The 20,000-nt window shown below is 39.5% G+C and overlaps 1 protein-coding gene across 1 annotated transcript in view; it reads right to left on the minus strand.

The window, feature by feature from the left end:
* The window catches only part of LOC144966733 (uncharacterized), a 25,525-nt gene extending 12,312 nt beyond the window's left edge, over positions 1 to 13,213 (minus strand). Inside the window, exons 1-2 of the mRNA XM_078903503.1 lie at positions 13,148 to 13,213; positions 250 to 687 (exon numbers count right to left, since the gene is read on the minus strand). The gene's annotated coding sequence lies outside the window, so the exon portion shown is untranslated. The remainder of the gene's footprint in view (positions 1 to 249; positions 688 to 13,147) is intronic.
* Between the last annotated feature and the right edge of the window lie 6,787 nt (positions 13,214 to 20,000).

The following is a 20,000-nucleotide window of genomic DNA, read 5'->3' on the forward strand; positions in this document are numbered from 1 at the left end:
ATATAAAAATCAAGAAAATCGGCCGATAAATAAATAAGTTGCTTAAAAACGCAATATTTAAAACCAAATTTATTCGTAAACCACTTGGTTTTCCCCCGATTTTTCTGAAATAAAGAGCAATGTTCATCATTTTTCAAGCTGATTTCAGCAAGGTGAATTTCAAATTCCTCACAATTATATTTTTTACTTCTAGATATTAGTTATTAGTCCTACTCAAAAAGGTGTTATTGTAAAACAGAAGCGTATTACCTTGGCGGTCGTCCGAGTAGAGAGCCTGTGATTGATCGTAGACGCTTTTCTCACAATTCTACACGAATAGATGGTGGCGGTAGATTAACCCTCTAGTGTTCAGATTGTTTTTGGATAATGAGTTCCCTATATGGCCATGTCAATCGTGTAGACATCCTTTGATGATATAAGCCTACCCTTTGATGTATGCATTCGCATTTTCGTTTTCTACGGTCACTCTCGCTTAACTCCGCCCACAAACGATTTCATAGGTCCCACCATAACCATATTTCAAACTGTTGTTCTCGTCAGTTTTTTGATCGATTTGCTATTGAGCATCTTGATCCTTAAACAATTGGTCGTTCTGACAGATCACGTGTCAACAGCTGTTAATTATGCATTGAGTCTTCGCTGATGCATTAGAAGACGGTTATCGGATAGTTGCGTCACAATCACCACCTTGATGAATATATAATCCAGGCATGGTTGATAGGTAAAAAAGCCAAATTATTTCTAGTTACACTTGACACAAATTCTATCACTGATTGAGCTATAAACAATGATATAAAAATCAAGAAAATCGGCGATCTATAAAAAAGTTGTTTAACAATGCTAAAAAAAGAAAAATGATTTTTAAAATCAAATTTATTCGTAAAACAATTGGTTTTCAACCGATTTTTCTGAAATAAGTACCAATGTTCTTTTTTTTCAAGCTCATTTCAGCAATGTGACTTTCAAATTCCTCTGAACTCTATTTTCTTAAGCGACACATCATAATAGCTATTATTTGCAGGCCAAAGGCATAGAAAGCAGTAACTCCATGATAATCATAATACTTATAGTTATTTCATTTGTATGTCAAACATAGATCGATCCCTTTTGTATCTCTCGAAGATTCAGACGTTCATTAGAGGATGTGACAGTTCGTAGAGGGCAGATGTTGGATCAAATCACCACCTGCTATTGGAGGCTTAAGCTCCTAACAGATAACACACAAGAAGAAAATTCCTGGTGAATACACTAGATTGGGAAAAGAATAAGGAGATTAAACTGCAATTGAGTAATAGATTCCAACTTCTAGCTGATCTCGAGGAGGACATAGATTGTCACGAGGTATTGGGTGTAAAGAAATCGGAACATAAAGAATGGATAAGTCCAATCACCTTGGACCTGACTGAAAAGATGAGAACAAGGAAGAAAAAAAAGTGAATGCAAGTCGAACAAGGACTTTAAGACTGGATGCACAAGAGCAGTATGGAACCACAGCTAAGGAAGTCAAAAGATCTGTGAAGAAAGACAAAGAAGCATTCATGAATAGACTTGCAGAGAAGGCAAAAGCAGCAGCCACAGGAGGACACATGAGGATCCTTTATCAAACTACCAAGACACTTGCTGGAAAATATGGGAAACCAGAGGTACCATTCAAAAACCAAAATGATGGGAAAACTATTCTTGCAATAGAGGCTCAATCTATGCGATGGAGGGAACTGCCTACTAAACAGACCACCCGCCGGAAATTTTGCCTGCAAGAAATGATTAACCAATTAACTGTGATCCACCAACGATAGCAGAGATTGTGGGTGCCATTAACAAGATGAAAAAGGGGAAAGCTGATGGACCAGACAAGATTCTATCGGAGGCTTTAAAAGTTGATGCTGAAAGAAATGCTGAGGCCCTTCACCCAATATTTGAGATAATCTGGAATGACGGGATATTCCCAAAGGATTGGAAGGAAGGACATCCTATCAAGCTTCCAAAGAAAGGGGACCTTAAAAATTGTAATAATTATCGAGGAATCACTCTTCTCTCTATCCCCGGAAAGGTTTTCAATCGTATTATTCTATAGAGAATTAAAAATTCAACAGATGCTAAACTGTGGGACGAACAGGCAGGTTTTTGGAAAAACCGTTCAACCACTGACCAGATGCCTCTCTGCGAGTCATAGTGGAACAGTCTATATAATGGAACTCTGCCCTTATTGTCAACTTTCTGGATTACGAGAAGGCTTTTGACAGTATTGACAGAGCAACATTGTGGAAAATTCTGGAACATTATGGACTCCCTGATAAATTAGTAAACCTCATTAAGGAAGTGTATAAAGCATCAAGTTGCAGGGTTTTGCACGAAGATCAGCTTACTGACAGCTTTGAAATGAAGACTAGTGTCAAGCAGGGATGATTGCTCTCAACATTTCTCATTATCTAATTTTATGTAACTTTACTATAAAAAATTGCATGTTATGTATCATCATCATCATCATGATGTAGTTCCATATCTGAAGCAGACGTCGGAGGTCATCTTCCGCCAAGCTGATCTATCTCTTGCCAATTCTATTAAAGCAGCGCCACCTTTCTCACCTTCATCTGTCCAAGTTTTTATCCCTTTCAAATAAGTTATTCTTTGTCTTCCTCTTATTCTTTTTCCATTCATCTTTCCAGTCAAGGCGAGTACTTCCAAACCAGGGTGGCGGATAATGTGTCCTAAAAATTCCATTCGGCGTTTGATGATTTTTGTTATCAGTGATCTTTTACTGTTTGCCATTTCTAAAATTTCTTCATTTCTTTTCCTTTCCACCCATGACACCCTCATCATTCTTCTGTAAAGCCACATTTCCGCTGCCTCCAGTCTTTTAACCATGGTCTTGTTTATGGTCCAGCTCTCACAACCATATAGCAGCACAGACAGTACATAGCAATCCAGGACTTTGGTTTTTGTTTTCATGCTAATATTCCTGTTTTTCATAATTGTATGCAGCTGGTTGAATGCATTCTTCGCCATACCTATTCTTTTCTTTATTTCACAATCTGATTTTCCATTGGATGTTACATTGAAGCCTAAATATTTGAAACATTCAACTTGTTGTATTGTTTGTCCTCTGCTTGTTATTACACAGGCTGGTGGGTTATTATTTTTAGATACCGTCATACAATCTGTTTTAGATATATTCAGTTCCAGTCCCATATTTTCACTACTCCTGACTACAACATCCAGTAATTCTTGTAGTTCATGTTCAGATTCTGCCAGTGAAACCGTATCATCTGCATACCTCAGATTTGTTACATTCTTTCCTCCAATACACCCCCCTTCTTATGTTCGATATCTCTTAATATCATTTCACTATAGAGGTTGAATAAATCTGGAGACAAAACACACCCCTGCCTAACTCCTCTTCTAATAGGTGTAAAACTGCTTAGCTCGTTGTCAACACGCACCGCTGCTTCTTGTTCCCAGTACAAATTCCGTAATATTCTTAAATCTTTACCATCAATGTCCAAGGATGATAGAATTTTGAATAGTTTTTCGTGTTGTACTTTATCAAAGGCTTTTGAATAGTCGATGAAACACATATACAGATCTTTATTTACTTCAATACATCTTTCCATCAGCATTGATAATGTGAATATTCCATTTCTGGTACCCTTGTCCTCAACAAAACCAAATTGCATCTCCCCAATTTCAGGTCGTAGTTTATTTCTTATTCTTAGTAAAATTATCTTCAAAAGAATTTTTGTGAGGTGGCTCTTTAGGCTAATAGTTCTGTGTTGTTCACAATCAACTGCCCCTGGCTTTTTTGGTAATGCTATAAAAATGGATCGTTTCATATCAGTTGGCATTTTTCCTGTGTCATACACTTGATTTAGAAGGTTTGTGATGAATTCAATCCCCCATTCACCCAGGCCAGTCAAGGCTTCAATTGTTATGGCATCAGGTCCTGCAGCTTTTCCATTTTTCATGCTTTTCATGACGTTCCTAACTTCATCTTTCATTATAGAAGGCCCTTCCAGTTCTTTTATCATAGGCATTTCTCCTCGATTATCATGAAAAAGTTCTTCAATATATTCTGACCATCTGTTTAGAATGCAGTCTTTGTCCATGATGGTGTTTCCACGCTTGTCTTTGATACATCCACTTTTAGCACCTGATTTAGTTTTGTTTGTCACTTCTTTGATTTTCTGATGGAAGAATTTGCCATTTTTCTCTTTGCAGGACATTATATAGTGACATTGTTCATTTATCCAGTCTTCTTTAGCTTCGTTGCATTTTCTTTTTATCTGCCTGTTCAGAGTCTTGTATTTTTCTTTCTGATTTTTTGGCCTTTCTTCTCTCATTCATTAGTTCTAATATCTCTGGAGTAATCCATTTCTTCTTCTGCAACTTAAGTGTGGTTGGAACATTTTCTTCTAATGATGCAGCAACGCTGTCTTTAAACTGCTCATATTTCTCTTCTATATTTGTTAGTTCTCCAAACTTCAAACTTGTTTCTTACTGATAGTTCAAATTTTTCTTGTATCTTCTGTTCTTCCCGGAGAATGTCTAGTTTGTATTTAGGTTTAGCGTTTGCTCTTTTGCAGATTTTCAATTTAACTCGTATGGGGCATAGCACAGGTATATGATCGCTGTTACAGTCAGCCCCCGGCATAGATTTGGCATACAAAACTGAGTTTCGGAAACGTTTGCTGATGAGTATGTAATCTATTTGGCTTCTCACTCCATCTCCAGGACTTTTCCATGTCCACTTCCTTCTATTGTGGTTTGTTGACCAAGTATTTGTGATTGTCAGATCATGTTGACGACACCATTGAATAAGACGGTCACCTCTGTCATTTTTGTCTCCCAGACCATGTGGGCCCACAATATCTTCTATTCTTTCTCGGCCCACCTTGGCATTAAAATCGCACATGATGAGTTTTATGTCTGAAGACTTAAACTGATGCATTGCTTTATCTATTTGTTCATAGAAATTTTCCACTTCTTCATCATCGTGACTGGTGGTTGGGGCGTATATTTGTAAAATATCAAAATCAAAAGATTTTACTTGTAGTTTGATTGCCATTACTCTGTCTGATATGGGCCAGAATCCTTTGACTGCTCGCGCCGTTTTATTATCTAGTATAATTCCAACTCCCCGTTGGTGTTCTCCTCCTCCTGAGTATATAATTGTACAGTCATCATAATTAAGTTCTCCTGCTCCTTTCCATCTAACTTCTGATAATCCTAAAACATTGATATTCAATCTCTTCATTTCCATAACTATATTTGCTAATTTTCCTTTCTGATACAGACTTCTTACATTCCATGTTGCTGTTCGTAATGTTTGGTGGTGCACAGTAGCTGAATGACGGTCGAGAGTCACCTGTTCACCTGCATGACTATCTCTACCGGACGAGGCTGTAATCGAGTTGCTCGAAAAACATCCATTGACGTCGTTGACTAGATTCGCTTGGACGGACATCATGACGATCTTGGGATGATACGTCAGTGGTTTTCCGTTGCCTTCTGACGGATTTTTATCTGGTTTACTCCATAGCCTTTTGACCTCCCGGTCATAACCCACAAGGCAATGGGAGCATTTGGCAGGTTTTTAGGCGCATCCCATTCGCCTTGATAGTCCCTTCATAGAGTATATGAGGCATTTTGTATGTGTAGCTGTGCTGCCAGACTACCCAACCTCACTCTCCACGACTATCGCCAGTTGGTCCGCGACTTTACAGCTAACCTATAGATCAAGATCTGTAGGCCGTTCCACGATCCGCCACCTGTGGCGCGCTGGGTTGGGGATGGTCGCCCCAGCTGTACCAGATGTTATGTATATAATATGTAATACTGAATACCGAAATCTACCGAAATTCACCAAAATATACCGAAATCCATCGAAATCCATTCCAGTGGGGAGTGAACCAGTCTATTTTAGGCGGGCACCAGTTGGGAGAGAAGCCAGATCTGTCTAGGGTGGACACCAATGGCAAGTGAACAAGGGGCGGTGAAATGTTGACAATGGAAAGTGAACCGAAGTTTGAGGAAGAATACACCCAGTGGAGAGTTACCCCGTAATTCCTCGGGTGGACAAAAGTGGGGACTGAATCTGTAATTGTGGGAGGCCGACACCTGAGGCGATTGAACCTGGGACTAGGGGAGATGGACACAAGTGGAGAGTAATCCTGGGATTTTAAAAATGGAAGGACACAAATGAGGAGGGAACCCGGGGCTTCAGATATGGATACAAGTGAATTTTGAGTGAACCTTGGGTTATGAGAGGTAGACACACCATATCAAAGGGGAGTGAAACCAGAATTGTGTGAGGTGACACCAATGGGGAGTGCACCAGGAACAATGGGGATAAAAACCGATGGGGAATGATCAAAGGACTATAGGATGAGATACAAGTGGCGTGAGACGGTGTGACGTGGACGATACTAAGGAGTGAACCCAAGGCTCCGTCCAGTAGAGATTAACTCTACATCTAAGTGGATTGTAACAAGTAGGGATTTAACCCGGAAGTGGACACAAGTCGGGAGTAAACCGTGGACTATGGTAGATGCACATAAATGGGGAGCAAACCTGAGACTCACTGAAGTCTATACCAATGGAGAGTGAGTGAATCCAGGGCTGTGAGAGGTGGATACCAGTGTGGATTGAACCCGGTACCAGGGGAGGTGGACACAAGTTGGGAATAAACCTGGGACGGTGAGATATGAACACTACTGGGGACTGTCCCAGGGATACGAAATTAGACATCTAGTGGAGAGTGAACCCGATACTATCTCTATCGGACACCAGTGAGGATTAAACCTGGGACTGTGAGATATGAACACTACTGGGGACTGACCCAAAGATACGAAATTAGACATCTAGTGGAGAGTGAACCCGATACTATCTCTATCGGACACCAGTGAGGATTAAACCTGGGACTGTGGGATATGAACACTACTGGGGACTGACCCAAGGATACGAAATTAGACATCTAGTGGAGAGTGAACCCGATACTATCTCTATCGGACACCAGTGAGGATTAAAGTTGGAACAATATGTCTACATAATGTAATCTGGGCCATTCAACTTCCATAGTTATGAGCTCGTTCTACACTGGTGCCCATCTCATGTAGTCTAGGAATTACTTTTCATTAGAGTCCATATCTCATTTGTTCCGGAATTATTCTCTATTGGTGTCTAATTGTTATAGTCCCGGGTTAGCTCCCCACCAGTGTCCGCCGATAAGTGGGTGTTCCGGATTCCTCCCTCTCTAACAGTTATGGGTTCACTCCCTATTGGTGCCCACATCCCATCCCAACGTCTCTGGTTAATGACGATGATGATGATGATGATGATGATGATGATGATGATGATGATGATGATGATGATAATAGTAATTATTATGTTTTTAATTATGAATATTGTCATGGTCTAATGAGTGCCTAAGCGCAAACTCAACTACCTTCATAAAATAAAGATATGATAAATAAAACCCCAAGAATTTACTATGTACCTTTCAAAATAAAGAATAACTGACGAGTGTATAGAAAGATGAAATTTAATGAGATGATTGTTCTTATAAATAAATAGTGATCACAGTTACAAATGATGAGATGACAATATTACATAACTTGTGATCTTGGGGGAAAAAGCTGTATTGACTCGTGAGGTCCTACTCCTAGGCAGAGGACATGTTTAGCCACATACGGATACGACATTTCTGACAGTGGCTGGCAAAGGTGAACGATGAAGTTCCGGCGTCTTGATAATGGAATCAAATACTTGCGTTGTGACCAAGTCCCGATAGCAAGATATAAATCTTTAAAATATAAATGGTATGAGGAGAAGGCTATTAAAGGAATGATAATCTAATATTAGAAGGTAAAGTTTGTCTAAGCCTACCGAAATATAACTGAAGTGAGATGAATTCAGTTCTTACTAAAATAAAACTTTAATAAGATAAATGGGAATCATTTTTAATGTGACAAATATGATGATAGCGTATACAATTTTGATTTAAAGAGTGTAGGGAAGTCTGTTGGCGTGTTCATATTGTTTAACATGTGCAGTCGAGTCAATCGGGGTTTTTTTTGTTCATAATATTTTATTTAAATCATTCATATCAATAAATGGAGAATGTCAGTCGATTGCTATTTGCTGAAGCAAGACGTTCTTCGTTTTATACATTTCTTTTAATTATAAACCCCCCAATCCTTTCCTTAGTAGTTGTTGGATTCAATACCAGAATATAGGAATGACGATATTTTCAGCATTCCAAATGTCATCGTTTTTAAAAAAACACAATTGTTGCTGCTTGAAGTTAGAAGAAATATATAATAATGGTAAATGGAATGAAATCTTTAATTTAATTAACAAATACAGATAATGTGGACGTGTCGGGTTTCCCCTTGGTCAACAAAACACGTTGAAAGAAACACTACGAGAATAGATTCCATATCTTTTCATAAAATATACATTAAAGTAATAGGTCTGTAATTTTTAGATTTGTTTTTATTATCTTTCTTTATAAATGGTAGTTACATTGGCTGATTTCCAGTCTTGTAGAATTTTACTCACTGACCCAGATTTGTGATAGGGATGGATGGGGTCTTTGTGTTGATTTTATGGTTAATGAGAATAAAGACCTTGAGAACATTGCTTTGTCTTATCTTAAGTGATTCTAAATAATAATCGCATACAATCGGTCACATATATTACGTCCTTGAAGCAAGTATCTATATAGAAATTTCATGATATACAACAAAAGCCTGTCATTTTAACTCTTTGAATTCTCAGCACAATAACTTTTTCTTTCATGGTTCAGTGAATTTGGGTTTTATTGCAACGAACTGGATTAAATAGTTTGCTCCAGTGAATGTATGTGTAACGGCCTTGGAATTCTTTCCCACTGTCAGGCAGACTTGAAAGCAGCGTTGATAAATTCAAAAAATAAACTGAAAAACTATTTGGGAAGTATTTAAATTAGATTTTGCCAGAAATTATTGCATAGTGCGTACGTGCGTGCGGGTGTGTGTGTGTGTGTGTGTGTGTGTGTGTGTGTGAGCAAATGTATGTACGTTTGTGTATGTATGTATGTATGTATGTATGTATGTATGTATGTATGTATGTATGTATGTATGTATGTATGTATGTATGTATCTATGTATGTATGTATGTATGTATGTATGTATGTATGTATGTATGTATGTATGTATGTATGTATGTATGTATGTATGTATGTATGTATGTATGTATGTATGTATGTATGTATGTATGTATGTATGTATGTATGTATGTGTTGTATGTATGTATGTATGTATGTATGTATGTATGTATGTATGTATGTATGTATGTATGTATGTATGTATGCATGTATGTATGTAGTATGTATGTATGTATGTATGTATGTATGTATGTATGTATGTATGTATGTATGTATGTATGTATGTATGTATGTATGTATGTATGTATGTATGTATGTATGTATGTATGTATGTATGTATGTATGTATGTATGTATGTATATATCTATGTGTGTTTATGTCTGTATGTGTGTGTGTGTGTATATATATATATAGATAATAGATCTATATATGTGTCCGTATGTGTATGCGTGTCTGTGCGTGTGTTCATATTGAATGTGTACGTGTATACGACATATATGTGTGTTTATGTATGTAATATGTGTGTGCAGTTTGTGTGTGTGTATGTGTGTGTGTGTGTGTGTGTGTGTGTGTGTAATTGGATGCGTGTGAGCTTGAGTCCGTATGTCCAAATCTGCTGTATGTAATGTTTTTTTTTTATAACTGATGGTCAATGTGAAGCGCTTCGAAACTTCGACATGAGCGCTATATAAATATACAATTACTACTACTACTACTATTATTATTATTATTATTATTATTATTATTATTATTATTATTATTATTATTATTATTATTATTATTATTATTATTATTATTATTATTATTATTATTATTATTATTATTATTATTATTATTATTATTATTATTATTATTATTATTATTATTATTATTATTATTATTATTATATTATTATTATTATTATTATTATTATTAATAATAATAATAATATTAATCTTAGATAGTTCGTGACTATGAGATGTGGACAATACTGGGAAGTGGACCGAAGGCTGGGGAAGAAGACACACAGTGGAGAGTTACTCAGTAATTTCTCGGGCGGATAAAAATGGGGAATGAAACTGGGACTTTGGGAGGTCGACACCAGAGGTGATTGAACCTGGGACTAGGGGAGGTGGACACGAGTAGATAGTCAACCTGGGACTGGAAAATATAAGTTGGACACCAGTGGGGTGTGACCCCGGGACTCATAGATATGGATACAAGAGAATATAGAGTGAACACGAGACTATGAGAGGTAGGCATCAATGGGGAGTGAACCCAGAACTGTGTGAGGTGGACACCAGTGGGGAGTGCACCCGGAACAATGGGGATGGACATCGATGTGGAATCATCAAAGGACTATCCAAGATACACGAGATGGCTGAGGAAAAAGACACCCAGTGGAGAGTAACCCCAAATCTAGGCGGGGTGATCACACGTGGGGGGTGATCCTGGGACTTTGGGAGATGGACACCAGTGGGGATTGAACCCAGAACTAGGGGGTGGAAATAAGTGGGGAGTAATCCTTGAACTATGGAAGATGCACATCAGCGGGGAGCGAACCCAAGACTCAGAGAGGTGAATGCCAGTGGGGGGGGGTGGACACAAGTGGGGAATAAACCTGGGACTGTGAGATGTTGACAATACTGGGGATTAAGCCCAGGGATACGGAAGACTAACGGGAGACTAACCCACTATCTGGAGACTATCTGATCCACTATCTCGAGACTATCAGGAGCGGACACCAGTGAGGAGTGAACCTGGAACATGTTTACTTTCTGTCTTCTTGGCAATCCAACCTCCAAGACCTGGTGCACATCCCATGTAGTTTAGATACATTACTGTCACTGGTGTCCTTATCTCATTTGCCCCGGGTTTATACCCTACTGCTGTCAGTCTTTTATAGCCCCGATTTCACTCCCCACCAGTGTCCACCTATTAGTGGGTATGTGTTTTGCTGGGATAAGAATTACTTCAGATTAGAACCGTATGTGCCTATAAATAAAGATTTTAGTACTGATGTTTTGTCCGCATAGCAACTATGAATTTGGTAACTTTTTACGGGTTGAGATGAACATCGAGAAGCGAGAAACGGGTGCTTACATAGTGATCCAAAGCTTCCCTTACTGCCTACAAGCAAACAAACAGTTTTATGTTAAACACATATTTGGCAAAGAGGCTTAGGGACTTTGTACAAACAAATAATTTTATGTTAAACAATTTGACACTGATTTGCCAAAATGACGATCGCAACTCTCACTTACGGCATATAAATTAAAAGGGAAAGGTAAAAACTGATTGTAAGACTATCTTAAGTCAAGTTACGATAGTATTATTTCCATTAAAAAATGTAACGGTTTAATTAACATATTTTTTCATATTTGGTTAACTTCTTTGTTTTTAATGCGATAGGAATGTCGATTTGACGCAAGGTGCGCAGTATTTCAACATATCTCTAAATGCAAAAGTAACGTAACTCGACTTAAGATAGTTTTGCACCCTACCCTCGGTATGATGAGAGGGCAAGAGAACAACCCATCCCCCGTCTCTCTCTCTCTCTCTCTCTCTCTCTCTCTCTCATCATTGTCAACGTCGTAATAGTGGTAATAGTAGTAGCAGTAGTAGTAGGAGTAGTATTAATAGTAGTAGTAGTAGTAGTAGTAGTAGTAGTAGTAGTAGTAGTAGTAGTAGTAGTAGTAGCAGCAGTAGTAGTAGTAGTAGTAGTAGTGGTAGTAGTATTAGTAGTAGTAGTAGCAGTAGTAGTAGTAGTAGCAGTAGTAGTAGTAGTAGTAGTAGTAGTAGTAGTAGTAGTAGTAGTAGTAGTAGTATTAGTAGTAGTAGTAGTTGTAGTAGTGGCGGTAGCAGTAGTAGTATTAGTTTTGTCACCTAAATGGTAATGTTTACTGTTTTCTAATGTATTTTTACACTGCCAGATTCAGGCAACCCCATATATCCTCAATCCCTCTCTATTCTTGATTCATCCGACTATTGCTTATATCTTAAACAAGATGGCGGTGATTAGCCAATAAAAAGCGGCTGTTGTCAAGTCTGCTCTAGTTTGTGGTTGTGACGAAGCTTCCGGGTGGATTGCGACGGTACATCATTGCGGTGATGTGTTTGCGTCTACGGCACCATATGTAGACTCTGTTTTGCGTCCTGGATTGCTCATCATAACAGTCGCGTGACGCCATTAGAAGCTGCTGCCAGATGAACACATCCAGATGCCCAGTCGTGGAGGGGGAGTCAGAAATAATAAATATCCTTCCATACCCAGGATCGATACTGGCCTGCTCTGCTTATGAGGCAAGTGAAGTCTCGGGTTGGAGCGTTTTTGTCAAGATGGGGCTCAACATGGTAGTGTGAGAACCATTAGAAGCTGCAGCTGTCGTACTCTGGAACAAACCGTTGGTCTATTAAAAATTTTGCCCGAAAACCCGTCGTTAAAATACCGATTGGTGCCAGCGCCTGGACTTCAAATAACCTTCAAGGCTTTTGAAGGAAAGCGAAAAACCCTGCAACTCCGAAATGTTGCAATATGCTAACTTTGTTATCAAATCTAATGTTATTGGTGGCTCAAAAACATTATTTAACCAAGTTAACATAAATAAGCAACTCTAGTTGTCTATCATAACAGCAAGAAGATCTAGGTAAGCGCCAAGCAAGTTGGCTCGCCACAGGATGGAGCAAATTAATATGATTTGCAGAAAGTATTACGAAAAAACCCGGAACACACACACACACATACGCGCGCACACACACACGGACACACACACACACATACACACACACACAAATACACACACGCACAAATTTGTTGTTTCTGCAAGAACAGTTGCATCACTTTTGGCGGGATAACGAATTGTGTCTGTCGATGTAAAATGTATCCGTGCAATAAATCCACTATAGCGGTGAAAATAATAATTCAGAAGCACGACAAATGCACAGTAATCCTTAAGAAATAGGTAATCATGAATGTGAACTAATCTTGACAATATCTACTCCAACGATGAATGAAATAACACAAACCTGAGAAATACAGAAGTCGGAAACACCTCAGAGGCGATAGTCTAGTGTTATTCTAGTCTGGTGTTGAGTCCTCCTGGGTTAAAACATCAAAGGGTAACTGCCAACGGAAACAAAAATGAGCTATTTGTATTATGGGAATTCCCGTTTCACGGAGAAGAGAAACAGCGTTTCGGCCATGCTCTTCTTCAGGAAGAGGAAGAAGAAAAAGAAGAAGAAGAAGAAGAGGGAGGCAGAGGAGGGGATGAGGAAGAGGACGAGGAGGAGGAAGAGGGAGGAGGAAAAGGAGGAGGGGGAGGAGGTCGAAGATGAGGGGAAGGAGGAGGAGTAGGTGTAGAAGTAGGAGGAGGAAGAAGGAAGAAGAGGAGGAGTTGCAGGGTTAGGCGGAGACGGAGGAGTGGCGGGGGTGGGGGGGGGGGAGGGGGAGGATGAGGGCGGGAGGAAGAGGAAGAAATGAGGAAGAAGAGGCGCAAGATGAGCAAGGGAAGATGGAGGAGGAGGAGGAGAGGGATGAGAGGAGGGAGGAGGAGGAGGGAGAGGGGAGGAGGAGCGGGATTAGGTTGAGGCAGAAGAGTGGGACGGGGAGGAGGAAGAAACGGATGAGGAGAATAAAGAGGGAGGGAATGGGAAGGAGGAGGATGAGGAGTAGGAGGTTGAGGAAGTGGAGAAGGAAGAAGAGAAGGAAGAAGAGGAGGGGAAGGGGAAGAGTAGGAGTAGGGGGACGAGGAGGAGAAGGGGGACGAGGAGGAGAAGGGGGACGAGGAGGAGTAGGGGGACGAGGAGGAGTAGGGGGGGGGGGTAGTTGATACCTTTGACCTTTGATGACAGACATAATTCGATTGGAATATTAATAACAAGGCAGTGTGTAAAATGATGAATGCCTGGCACTGTTTAATGGAGCTTGAAAAATCTACAGCCTAGACTTGAAAATGACAATAACTACGCAAGGCCTTCCAAACAGATACAGATTGCTGTCCGTAATGAAGCTTGGGTACCTTGAACGTAGCCTGCTTGTCTACAGTCAGGGCGACGTGAACGTAGCCTGCTTGTCTACAGTCAGGGCGACGTGAACGTAGTCTGCTTGTCTACAGTCAGGGCAACATGAAGGTAGCCTGCTTGGCTACATTCAGGGCGACGTGAACGTAGCCTGCTTGTCTACAGTCAGGGCGACGTGAACGTAGCCTGCTTGTCTACATTCAGGGCGACGTGAACGTAGCCTGCTTGTCTACATTCAGGGCGACGTGAACGTAGCCTGCTTGTCTACATTCAGGGCGACGTGAACGTAGCCTGCTTGTCTACAGTCAGGGCGACGTGAACGTAGGCTGCTTGTCTACAGTCAGGGCGACGTGAACGTAGCCTGCTTGTCTACAGTCATGGCCACGTGAACGTAGCCTGCTTGTCTACATTCAGGGCGACGTGAACGTAGCCTGCTTGTCCACAGTCAGGGCAACATGAACGTAGCCTGCTTGTCTACATTCAGGGCGACGTGAACGTAGCCTGCTTGTCTACAGTCAGGGCCACATGAACGTAGCCAGCTTGGCTACATTCAGGGCGACGTGAACGTAGCCTGCTTGTCTACAGTCAGGGCAACATGAACGTAGCCTGCTTGTCTACATTCAGGGCGACGTGAACGTAGCCTGCTTGTCTATATTCAGGACCACACGTGAACGTCGCCTGCTTGTCTACATTCAGGGCGACGTGAACGTATCCTGCTTGTCTACATTCAGGGCGACGTGAACGTAGCCTGCTTGTCTACAGTCAGGGCGACGTGAACGTAGCCTGCTTATCTACATTCAGGGCGACGTGAACGTATCCTACTTGTCTACATTCAGGGCGACGTGAACGTAGCCTGCTTGTCTACAGTCAGGGCGACGTGAACGTAGCCTGCTTGTCTACATTCAGAGCGACGTGAACGCATCCTGCTTGTCTACATTCAGAGCGACGTGAACGCATCCTGCTTGTCTACATTCAGGGCGACGTGAACGTAGCCTGCTTGTCTACATTCCAGGCGACGTGAACGTAGCCTGCATGTCTACAGTCAGGGCGACGTGAACGTAGCCTGCTTGTCTACATTCAGAGCGACGTGAACGTAGCCTGCTTGTCTACATTCAGGGCGACGTGAACGTAGCCTGCATGTCTACAGTCAGGGCCACGTGAAAGTAAAAATACGACTTTTTGGATTCAACAGCAGAAATCAATAAAAAATTTTAAATTCCATACAATGTGTTAAATAGAAGACTATGGTGCCAAAATCATGTATTCAGGGTTTTTGAAGGCATATTTAATAATGCTAAGGGTAAAATATTAATTTGTGAAGTTAATTATAGTGTCTTTTATTTCTTCCCTCTGAAAACTACGAATTTTTAACATTTCCAGGAGGCAGGTCTAGACGTTTACAAATTTTATTATTATACAAGTAAATATACGTTGGTCAAGGACCAATCAAATTGCAGCAATAATAATATCCAATTTTAATGGTATAAAGATTACAGTTCAACAACAACAAAAATTATGTATTAAAAAAAATCGAAGTGGCTATTTTTACAGTCCCGTAGAGATGGTTCTCCTGGCTATTTTTACTGCCCCGTAGAGATGGTTCTCGGGTATAGTTTTACAGTCCCGTAGAGATGGTTCTCTGGGATAGTTTTACAGTCCCGTAGAGATGGTTCTCTGAGCTATTTTTACAGTCCCGCAGAGATGGTTCTCTGAGCTATTTTTACTGTCCCGTAGAGATGGTTCTCTGAGCTATTTTTACAGTCCCGTAGAGATGGTTCTCGGGGATAGTTTTACATTTGAACGGCGTCGCTAATCTAATATTTAAAAAAAATGAAGTCAAGAAAGACTCTTCTAGAATGGAAGCCACCAGGAGAACGATTGCTCAAGGCAAGATTCTACTCAAAATATGCGAAATTTAAATTGACAGTACTCGTCTGTTATGCCCCACAAGAGGACACGAGTGAGAACGAGAAATTAAAGTTTTTTTGATAAGATAAATCAAATAGGTTAAGAGATTCCAAAGCACCTATAATGCTTGGTGACCTAAAACGGAAAGGTTGGACGAGATAATGACTGTTGCTGTGGTAGTAGTCGCATGTGGTGCATGGTGGAAGTAGTGGTAGAGGTAGTTTTTTTTATGGTAACTTCTATTATTTGCAGGAGAAATGAGACATGAATCATGAGCAACGGCGAGTGTGTGTGTGTGTGTGTGTGTGTGTGTGTGTGTGTGTGTGAGTGAGAGATAGAGAGAGAGAGAGTGTGTGTGTGTGTGTGTGAGAGAGAGAGAGAGAGTGAGAGAGAGAGAGTAATCTGACAGATATAAAGATGTGAACGAATGATCAAGTTGGAGAGGTGGGGACGGGGAAATTTTCATGGATTGGGTTGGGGTAACAAAAACAAAGGAAAACACGATCTTGTCAAGTTTCAGAGATGAAGGAAAAGTTGAAAGGTTCAAAATCTCAATTCTAAATCACACAAAATGTTTCAATTATCCCTCCTTTTCTTTCCTTCTCAAACCAACACACTCATTCAACTTCAAGCCATTCGACAACACCCATTTTGAACATTTCCTATCACGTCGTTCCACATTGATGATCTCTCCGTCGTATTTCTATAATCATCTTCTCGAGATTGATTATGAAATTCCAATTCTATAGCCGTCCTCTTTGATGGCTTATCGAAAGATACAAGTAGATTTCTTTTCGCAGTTTTACGAGAGTGTCGTATCGTATCGTATAGTTTAAAAGCGTTTATGTTTTAAAAGGCTTTAAATGCTCTATAAAACAGGATTGCTATATCTAAGTCGAGGTTCAGCCAACTGAATTACATGTTAACTTCGCAACAAACGCAGATGAAAACGAGAATAAGAATAATCAAATGTTATGTCCACTCGCACTTCTCTGCGGCTCAGAAACATGGACCTTGAACAAACAAATAGAGAAAAGAATTGAGGCCTTTGAAATGTGGACTTTCCGTCGCCTTGGAAAAATCAGTTGGAAAGTAAAGAAAACAAATCAAGAAGTCTGTGACATCCTTGATATCAGACCGACCCTAATGAACGTAATAAAAACAAGAAAACTAAGGTATTTTGGACACCTAAGACGCCATCAAACTGTCAACAAGGACATTCTTGAGGGTAGAGTTGAGGGGAAAAGAGGAAGAGGCAGGCCAGCAAGAACTTGGATAGATGATGTGGACAGGACTGTCGGCAGCCGAATGTAGTCAGCAAGCCGTCAACAGGGAAGATTGGCGTGTCATTTCAAGTCGACCTCAACCCATGAGATGACACTGGAAGAAGAAGAAACGTTCTTGCATCGCTACAATTTTTCAAAGTTATGTAAACAGCATTCATTGTTAATATGACAATAGTGAGTATGATATAATCAGTATTTCAATTGATTTAAAACTAGAGATTTCATATCGGTAATTGCGACAGAATATAGATTATAAGCAATAAATTATAAATTCAAAATTTAAGGCAAACTATATTAGTTGGAAGTTCATAGCAGTTAAAGCGAATTGTTATTATTCTGAAACAAGTATGACGTGAACTCATAATCACGAGCCGGAACTACGTGTCAGCACGTAATCCATATTTTGTAGTGCGTAACTTGTTTACATATTTAACAGTGTAAAATCTCGAATTTTATGACAGCGGTTTTAAAGCCGTTTTTATGAGTCTTAAATAAAGAACATTTTATGACACGGCATCAACATGATCCAAAATCTATATTCAGTTAAGACAAATTGATTCAAAGGTTGACACACATTTTTCAACTTTTGATAGAGGCACAGTTGAGGCAGACCAGAGAAACACGCACCATTAATAAAAAGCTGACTATAGTTACGTGCGTGTATACGCTTGTAGCACTACCCTTGTCGTACCTATCCTATATATATATTGACAAAAGCTCTCCAACCTGAGACTTCTAGAACTCGCTCGATATTTGAAGGACGATCTTTCTGGCCAAATATTTGAATATGAGTTTTTCCAGAGCACTCCAGTTATCTTGTTAAAAAAGTAGTCCTTTGGAGCCTTTAGGCCCCTGTGTGACGAGCGATTTTCACTCGCTTTCGCGTCTACTGCAAAATCCCTTCAATTGGTCAGTGGACAACATATTTGCAAAAGGAAATCAACTTGAATTAAAGCACTTAACATGGACAGTTTTCGTCTACAATTAAGCCAATGTTAATATAAAACGGTTCCAAATTTCGGTTAAGGGATAAAGGAATGGATCAGTCAAGATAACGGATACTTACCCCATTGAAGGACTCTGCTGACCCGGTGACGTCTTCGCCAAACAAGCAGCTTCGTGCGTGGAACAACAGTTTGAAACATGGTTATGGTCGGACCTATGAAATCGTTTGTGGGCGGAGTTTAGCGAGAAAACGAAAATGCGAATGCATACATCAAAGGGTGGGTTTATATCATCAAAGGATGTCTACATGATTGACATGGCCATATAGGGAACTCATTATCCAAAAACAATCTGAACACTAGAGGGTTAATCTACCGCCACCATCTATTCGTGTAGAATTGTGAGTAAAGCGTCTTCGATCAATCACAGGCTCTCTACCCGGTCGACCGCCAAGGTATTACGATTCTGTTTTGCATTAACGCCTTTTTGAGTAGGCCTAATAACTAAACTCTAAAAATAAAAAAAAAAATAATTGTGAGGAATTTGAAATTCACCTTGCTGAAATCAGTTTGAAGAATGATGAGCATTGGTCTTTATTTCAGAAAAATCGGGTGAAAACCAAGTGGTTTACGAATAAATTTGATTTAAAAATTGCGTTTTTAAGCAATTATTTATTTATCGGCCGATTTTCTTGATTTTTATTTCATTTTTCACATATCAATGAGACAAACACGTTGATGTAAACTTTTGATTCAAACGAGTTTAAAACACAAATTTAGTTTTTTAAAATTGAAAATCCAACCTTACAAAGTAATTCATGAGCGTTGAAACAGTGACGCAAGTATTAACTATACACCCTCGTGGCCAAGGCCACAGGGCTTTTGTTGTTACACAAACATTCGTCACTTTCAGTCAACGGTGTCCTTCGAAGGCGTACCACCTATATGAAGGCCTTCATCGTTTGCAGCATCGGTATTACTGAGATCTCGTTCATTTGACGAGATGCGAAGTAAGAAGTCTAAATCCCGTAATTTTTTTCTCGTATCTCGTCGATCGGTACTATTTCGTTAAGAGTCTAATGTCATGGTCCGTTGATTGCTTTTATCTACTTACACACTACACAATAATCACGTCTACAACGAGAATCAGCAACGACACTGTGATTGACGATACTTCAAGTCTAGTGCTGAAACTGATAACCAGTGGCGGTTCTAGCCTATTTACAGTGGTGGGGCAAAGAGGATTCGGTCATATATATATATATATATATATATATATATATATATATATATATATATATATATATATATATATATATGGTATATATTTTTTATTTTTTATTTTTTTGTTTTTTTTTAAATAAAAATTTTTTTTGATTTTTTTTTTCGCCTTTAAACAAAAAATATTTCAACCACCAATAATCACATTCACAATGAAATGACAATACCAGTAGATTTTAATTCTTCCAAACGTAATCAAAAATGAATCACGAAAGAGAATACAACTAAAAAATAAAGCGACGAGACATAATGCGACAACACCTTGACAATACAAGTCCATTTCCTTCACTCGAAAAATTAAAGAGATGCTTTAATCCCTCAACGGCGATATTAATATTGCTTTTACATATTTCTGGTTTTCAGTAGTACGTAGTAACCTTAAAGTTTTCATGGAGAAGCAACAACAGCGATATGACTCGAGTTTCATTCAGAGCTCAAATT

Source organism: Berghia stephanieae, chromosome 2 (genome assembly GCF_034508935.2).
Source record: "Berghia stephanieae isolate SIO BIC M18660-M18661 chromosome 2, UCSD_Bste_1.3, whole genome shotgun sequence".
Taxonomy (NCBI): Eukaryota; Metazoa; Mollusca; class Gastropoda; order Nudibranchia; family Aeolidiidae; genus Berghia; species Berghia stephanieae.